This window comes from Cryptotermes secundus, unplaced genomic scaffold (genome assembly GCF_002891405.2).
Source record: "Cryptotermes secundus unplaced genomic scaffold, Csec_1.0 scaffold2142, whole genome shotgun sequence".
In the NCBI taxonomy this organism is placed as follows: Eukaryota; Metazoa; Arthropoda; class Insecta; order Blattodea; family Kalotermitidae; genus Cryptotermes; species Cryptotermes secundus.
In genome coordinates, this window is record NW_019731253.1 from 68258 (window position 1) to 75461 (window position 7204).

General features: G+C 39.9%; 1 long non-coding RNA gene across 1 annotated transcript; it reads right to left on the reverse strand.

Annotated features, from left to right (window-relative positions):
* Window positions 1-94: 94 nt before the first annotated feature.
* On the reverse strand, window positions 95-4790 carry LOC111866664. Its single transcript, XR_002843187.2, has 3 exons — window positions 4639-4790; window positions 2137-2208; window positions 95-924 (listed from the first exon to the last, which is right to left on the reverse strand). It is a non-coding gene; the product is annotated as an uncharacterized LOC111866664 (long non-coding RNA).
* Window positions 4791-7204: the final 2414 nt, after the last annotated feature.

The following is a 7204-nucleotide window of genomic DNA, read 5'->3' on the forward strand; positions in this document are numbered from 1 at the left end:
TGTTGCTACGAGTACAACCACCGCATTTGCATCGTTAGAAGTGGGTCACGTGTCACATCATTGCGGACCGCGTACTCTGATATCAGACTCAGTGTAACCTGTCCTTACACTTCCTCGTTCTTGATTATTTTAATGACGAAACATGTTGAAAGTTGCGCTCTTACAGTGTGCATGAATACATTCTTTAGAATGTAATTAAAAACTCATGCTTCTGACAAAGTTATTTGGCTTAAAACAAATTTAACAATTATTTCAAATACCATCCTTACGACCTTCATATTGCCAATAAATACGAAGAAATTATCCAGTAACTTGGGTATCCCAAGAAAGAATTCTGAAAGTGATTTAATGTTGAATAGACTGTACTTTCCGGAAACTGGTACTTGAATCAAGAATCTTCAAAGGAATGCCGGATCAATAAATATCAGTGAGCATAAAATAGGTCTATAAGATAAAACAATAGAGTACTACACAACATTAGAATTCTCTTGCCTTGCATAGCAGTATTTTTTACGGAAAGTATGCGCAGTTGGACAGAAATTAACATGACAACCTCATTATTGAGAGTAGCAAAATATACTGTAGCCGTGAGACTTGACAGAGGTACCATTTAGAACGATAAGACATGATATGATCGATATGACGTCTCGTTGTGTCATCCTTCAATCAATGCTTGACGTTCGAAATATACTGAAAACACAACTGTTTATGAAATAACCACTGATTATGTGAACGGTTGGCAAGGCGTTTCTTCGGACGACACTTCAGTGTGGCAAGTGTTGCTCACGATGTCTTCCTGGCGGCAATTCTTCTGAGGATTCTGGCAAGTCTTCCTACGTCCAACGCGCCTGAAGCCGTGTCTAACTCATCGTTAGACGAATTGTGACAGCTTTCTCGTATTGATGTAGCCTCCAGCAATAACATCTGAAACAGCAAGTAAGCGGTCCCCCTGTACAAATACTATATGTAACAGTATGCAGGAAATCGTCCTCCACTAAGACGACTTGGAGCAGTGGGCAGGCAACTGCTCTCCACTAAGAACATTTGAAAGAGTACGCAGACAGTCGCCCTCCACTAAGAACACCTGAAAGAGTACGCAGACAGTCGCCCTCCACTAAGAACACCTGAAACAGTATGCAGACAGTCGCCCTCCACTAAGAACACATGAAACAGTACGCAGACAATCGCCCTCCACTAAGAACATCTGAAACAGTACGCAGACTGTCGCCCTCCACTAAGAACACCTGAAACAGTACGCAGACTGTCGCCCTCCACTAAGAACACCTGAAACAGTACGCAGACAGTCGCCCTCCACTAAGAACACATGAAGCACTATGCAGGCAGACGCAATTGTAATCCGCGAAATTTTCCTTTAAGGAAAGACAGCAAGTCAATGCATTTGTGAACTGAGAAGAACACTGCTGGTTAGGGAGGGGTTGTCCTCCATTGCGCAACATGTCACAATAATATCTGTTCCTTTATATGCCTGGAAAACAGAAAGAAGGTATCATGAAGGGATATTCCCACTTTCATGGGGTTGTTGAAATCCATTTATTTTTAGATTTAATAACTTACCTATTTTACTAAAAAGCAGCGAACATCTATAAAATTTTGAGTCGTTTTGTTATATAGCTACATAGTTGTATATCATTTCAAGGTTTAAAAAAAATAAAATGATCAAAACAAGTCAACAAACGAAGCAGTTTAAAACTGCCAGGTTATTTCGGTAAGGGGTTAGAGTCCAGCCCGTGTCGATACAATATTTGACACTCAAAATTACATTATCAATTATACCCTGAAATCGGGCAAATGTTTCGAGGAATATCCTATATTATCCGTTGATATGAAACCTGGAGGTACATCAAAAGTTTTAAGAGAACTAGTAAATGGATTTTGTCCTAAGCCAGCATAATCCACTTCACAGTTTCCGAATCTATATTCAGAAAATCTATTTTAATAATATCCAATGCTCTATGTCTGAGACCAATGTGATAATTTCTCTTGAGTTTTTCCAACAAGAATATTTTATCTTCGTTTAAGATATTCCCGTAATTTGGATAGGACCTAATGTAATATCCATAGCGAACTTATGGTGTTCTGATTTGAAACGTTAAGAAGCAAATACTGTCCCCTTACCTGCGCAATTACGAGCATGAAGATGATAACCACTTCCACTTTAGCGTCCATCATGCACTGCGCTCCTTCTTCCTGCAAAACAGAATACCGCAAGTGTGAGAAGCTTTTCCAAGTGTGGAAAACAGGTTTCGTAGCTGACATATTGTGTAGAGTTCTCTTATTGTTTTCACGAAGTACAGTGTTACTATTAAAAATGTTGTGTCGCAAAGTCATATTGTGTTTTACTGGGGTATTATACCACAATCACTGTCTTCGCTCGCTCGGAAGCCGGGATCGTGGGTTCGAATCCCACTCAGGGCATGGATGTTTGTGTGCGTTTTTCTGTGTTTGTCTGCAAGTAGAGGCCTTGGGACGAGCTGATCACTCGCCCAAGGAGTCCTACCTTAAGTGTAAGATCTAGAAAAACCGAAGTGAACGGAGTTCATGGAAGTAGGCCTAGGCCCACTGGGGCTGTAGTGCCAAGGGGGGGGGGAGGATTATACCACAATATGGAAGATATCAGATGTAAGCATTGATCAACGTAAAGAGGAGTAGTTATGGTAACAGACAAGGTAGGTTACTTGATGGTAGCCTATGGGTTGAACAATGTAGTAGCAAATACTTGACTTATGGTATATAAAGTTGTGTTGGCAGAGATAAACACATTTTTTTAGCTAAAATTCCTTATTTTATAAAGTGGAACAACCTCTCCGCCATCTGTGAGCCGACTGTATAGAAAATGCGGGAGCCTCGACGTCTCACAACCCTATGGGCCTCCACGGCCTCTTATAGGATAGCTGTACCTTTACTTTGCTGATGCGTAGTCTATATACCTCTATATGAAATGTTGAGATTGCAAGTCACCGTACCACTACAGCCATTTGTCCACTGGACTATCCGGCGATGCTACGTACGTTACAGCTATTATTTAGCGCCCAAAACTACTATTAGTGAGACGTGGAATGCACTGAAGGGACGCGACTGTGATCCGCGTTTTCGTAATTTGCTTTGAAGGTAAAGGTAAAGGTAAAGAAGTTATCTCTGTAACAGGCCATGGAAGCCCATAGGGTTGTGAGGCGTCGAGGCTTCCAATTTTATAGACAACAGGCTCACAGATGGCGTTGAGGTTGTCAGCCCTACCAGTTGGCCTCTCTTTACCTGCAGGAAAATTCCTGGTACTCACTTCTGTTAGAAGCTGAGTCGACCTCAGGGCCATAGAGTGGCTGGAAGGATTAGGTAAACTGAAATAATCGAGTGACCTTTCGGCTTGTAGCAAAGTGCCTAAACCAACTACGCTACTGCGTGCTCCATTTATCTCGAAGGACTGAATAAATATAAGGAAAATCTGTCCAAGCTGAAACGTGTAATTACATTCTCGATGAATAGAAGCTGCTCTTTGATGGGAGTAGAAACAGGGTATGTCTATTGCTTGTGTATTACATAACGTGATATATGGGGATATAGCTTGGGCTGGACTGGGGAGTTGTACTCCAAACTATTCCACGTACTTGATATGTACGCACAAAACAGTCTTCAGAGCAATACCACACTCTATTGGTTCGATCACCACTTACTCAACACAAAAATACTCTATTATATGTATGTGTATTAAGTGATTAAATTGGTTGCAGCAGAATGCTTACGTGAAATATTATAACAGTTATCCACATCCGCTCTTTTCACTTCTGTAAACCTTCTGTTCTCCATACTTACCTCTCCAGGTATGTGTATGTTCATGCAACACTGTTTACACTGCGTACGAGAGTAAATTATATTTATCTCGTATCATTAAAGGTACAGAAGCTGACAAATATTTCAATAATTGTAGAGCAGCTTGTGGCTTTCTGGATTGAGGGACTGTGTAAGTTTTTAAGTGGGGTTCCGAAATTTCGGAGCAGTTATGTTGCTTCGGTCTTCACAGTTGAAGCATGTACGTGCGTACAAGAAATTTATATAAGATGTCTGAGACCAGAAAACCATAGTCTGAACAGTAACCGCTTTGAAAAATTTAAATTTCATAACACAGTAGATCTATGTTATAACCAGATTTTTTGGCATAAATAACATTTTCATAAGAATGAACTGTTTTTCGGAAAAAAAGAATAAAAACATAACTTTCTTGAGCTGCGTGTAAAGTAGTTAACCAAAATTACATTTACCCGTGGACTTCTAACTTGTTATTTAATACAATTCCTGTTAAGTAGAGTCGGAGACGAAACACACGCGCATGCGCGGGCACGCTACATTTACAACTCATAAAAACNGGTACAGTATACACCATCGTCAGAATCCTTTCAAATATATGTTGATACATGCAATATAAGATGCGTATTTTACAGATTTTCTGCCCTTTGAAAAACTGAGGTGCGTCCGAAATTCGAGAAATATTCGCATTTCTAATTTTCTTTTCCTTTGAAATCCATGTTACAAAACTGGGCGAGTCTTGAACTCGAGAGCGTCTTACATTCGAAGTAATACAAAATACAACATTTAATGTACAGCAATGATTAATGTGGCACTTACTACAGATGTTTCCGAACTTTCTGCTGTACTCGAGCGTTTAAAAAAATACACGTATATTATCGGCTGATTCCCTCAAGATTTCCAGAACGTGACACCAAGCCTCAGCGGGTGTGACCTACCGTCAACTGAAACCTCTTGACTGCAGACGCACGTAAATTCCGACCTCAGTGGACTTGGAAAGTTTACAACTCATCTGGAGGTTATTCAACCGCAACGTCCTGTTATGAATTTGTGAGGGAAGATAACGCTATATATCAATACACGTGGTGGTGAGTGTGGTCACTATCAGCGTATCATCTGGGTCTGCAGATGGAAATGGAAACGTAAGCCATAGCGTGATATTTTGGGATATGACGCAGTGTAGTCTGGTAGAGATTTACCGCAGTTTCGGAGAAACATACCACCTCCAACTTCAGTGCCGAATATTAAGCCGTGGACGAACAAATTGGAGCCTATTTAGCCAGAGAACCAACAGCACAAAAGTGAACTTCCTGTATTTGTTGCTTGCTACTTGCTTGTTCGGTTTACCCTTCGATCCTGAAAGTGGAGGCAGTTCGCTCCTTCGAAACGTCTCTATATTTTTACCGCATTACAATGATCACACAACCATACGACAGTAATCTTGAAATTACATCGTTCATGTAAATTATTTATTGTATCTTTCTTTACATGCAATATACAAAATTAATACGTAAATTTGTCTCTCGTCCCATTGTTTTACTTCCCACAATAATTATCGGATTTATATTGTGTTTGTTAGTGGGTTCTATACTAAGGATGTTGGAAGGACTTAATAGTCAAGTACGGGCCCAACATTTACTTCGTAGCTGTTGTTCAAAATTGTTTATCGTATAAAAATGTAATTAAAATCTGTAATTATTGTTCTACAAGGTAAACGAAGTATTCGAAACTGTAGAGGGCGTATTTTCAAGAATATTTGTATTACACTCAAGATCGAATTAAATATTTCTGACTCAAGAGGTCTTAAATTTAGACTGCAAACAACGAAGGTTGTTTATTTCAAAGAAGCAAGTATGGAAATGAAATTGTATTTTTTTTAAACCATCAAAGCCGTGACTATGAATCTTGCAGTCTTCCTATGTTTACTTGTTAAAAGTTCGCTAGTTATTAAATTACGTATGGCGATAGCTTTATCCAAAAGGGGAAACTGCTTAAACGCCATAATGAAAGAGAAACATTCTTTGAATAAAATCTATTACTTTGTACAGCTGCCACGCACAGGCTCAGTATTTCAAAAAAAAAAAAAAAGATCACATTACAATATGTTTGAAAGAAAGCCCAAAAGCAACAATTTACAGAAAACAGAAACATTCAATAAGGGAAGGGGAACGATTCTAGCTGTAGTCCTGTTATGTATTCATATTCAGTTAGGTAAGGGAACTATGGACAGGTTATGCAGACAAACGATTTTTGGGGAGCAGTTATTTGGAGGCTAGAACTCTAAGGTAAATTTGTCTCCTTAATTAATTAAGCGTCTTGCCATGAAGACGTATGGGGGAATAGCAGTCTCATTCCACCATTTTCTAACCCGGCAGTAAATATAGTAAGTGCCAACCACATTGGCCGCACGGTGCAAGTCTTGAACCATCTTCGCACGTTCGGACACTGGGATCGTGGGTTCGAATTCCACTTGATGCATGGATGTCTGTGAGTTTAGTCTGTGTGAAGGTAGTGGCCTTGCGACGGGCTGATCACCAGTCCAAGGAATCCTACCTACCGTATATAAATTAATAAACTGAAAAAGTGGCCAAGGGCCACAGGGTCTGTAGACCCACAAAGCAAAGAGGAAACAAGATAACACTACCAATGTACAAACGTGTCGTGAGGGTTAGAACTGAACTGAACTAATTTAATATGCAGTATAAAGGCGATTATTGGCAGCCTTTAAAATTTTTGTTCCATTAACATAGCATTAATTATTCAATTAGGAAGGTATATAATTAGGAAGTTACGGATCTAGTTTCAGTTGTCAGAAATGCATATCGATTTTACTCAAATCCATGCAAATAATACAAAGAAACAGCTAACAAATGGTGGATTTTGGTTTGGTCCAGTGCCTATTGTAAACCTCTGCATACAATCCATTAGGCACTGGGCTTCTGATAGACACTGCGAGTGCTGTGTTTACGAGGTGTTATTTACACAATTATTACTGAAATTAGGCTCGTTTATCTGCGCACCGCGCTATTAATTATCGCTCTGAACCCATACTGAGTCGACTTCAGTTAAACGTTCTTTGCAAGCAATGGCTACTAAACGCGCAGACGCCCTACAGTGGCTTCACTGCGTAACGCATCCAGTCAACAGAGATTAAAGTTCAGCAACATGGCGCTAGATGGGCACGTTAAAGGGACAATGCTACGTCATGCAGTAAGGATATGGCTTAACGTGCTAACATTCAATTGTTATTCAACACGTTTCAAAGTAACGCCTGATGGGCATTTAGACTTGTCTTGACAGGAAAAGTGTACGGCCTACTTCGGTGGAGCAAACATCTGCAAACATCCAGTGATTGAGACTAGCTCTTTCTAAGGGGCCCAACTGA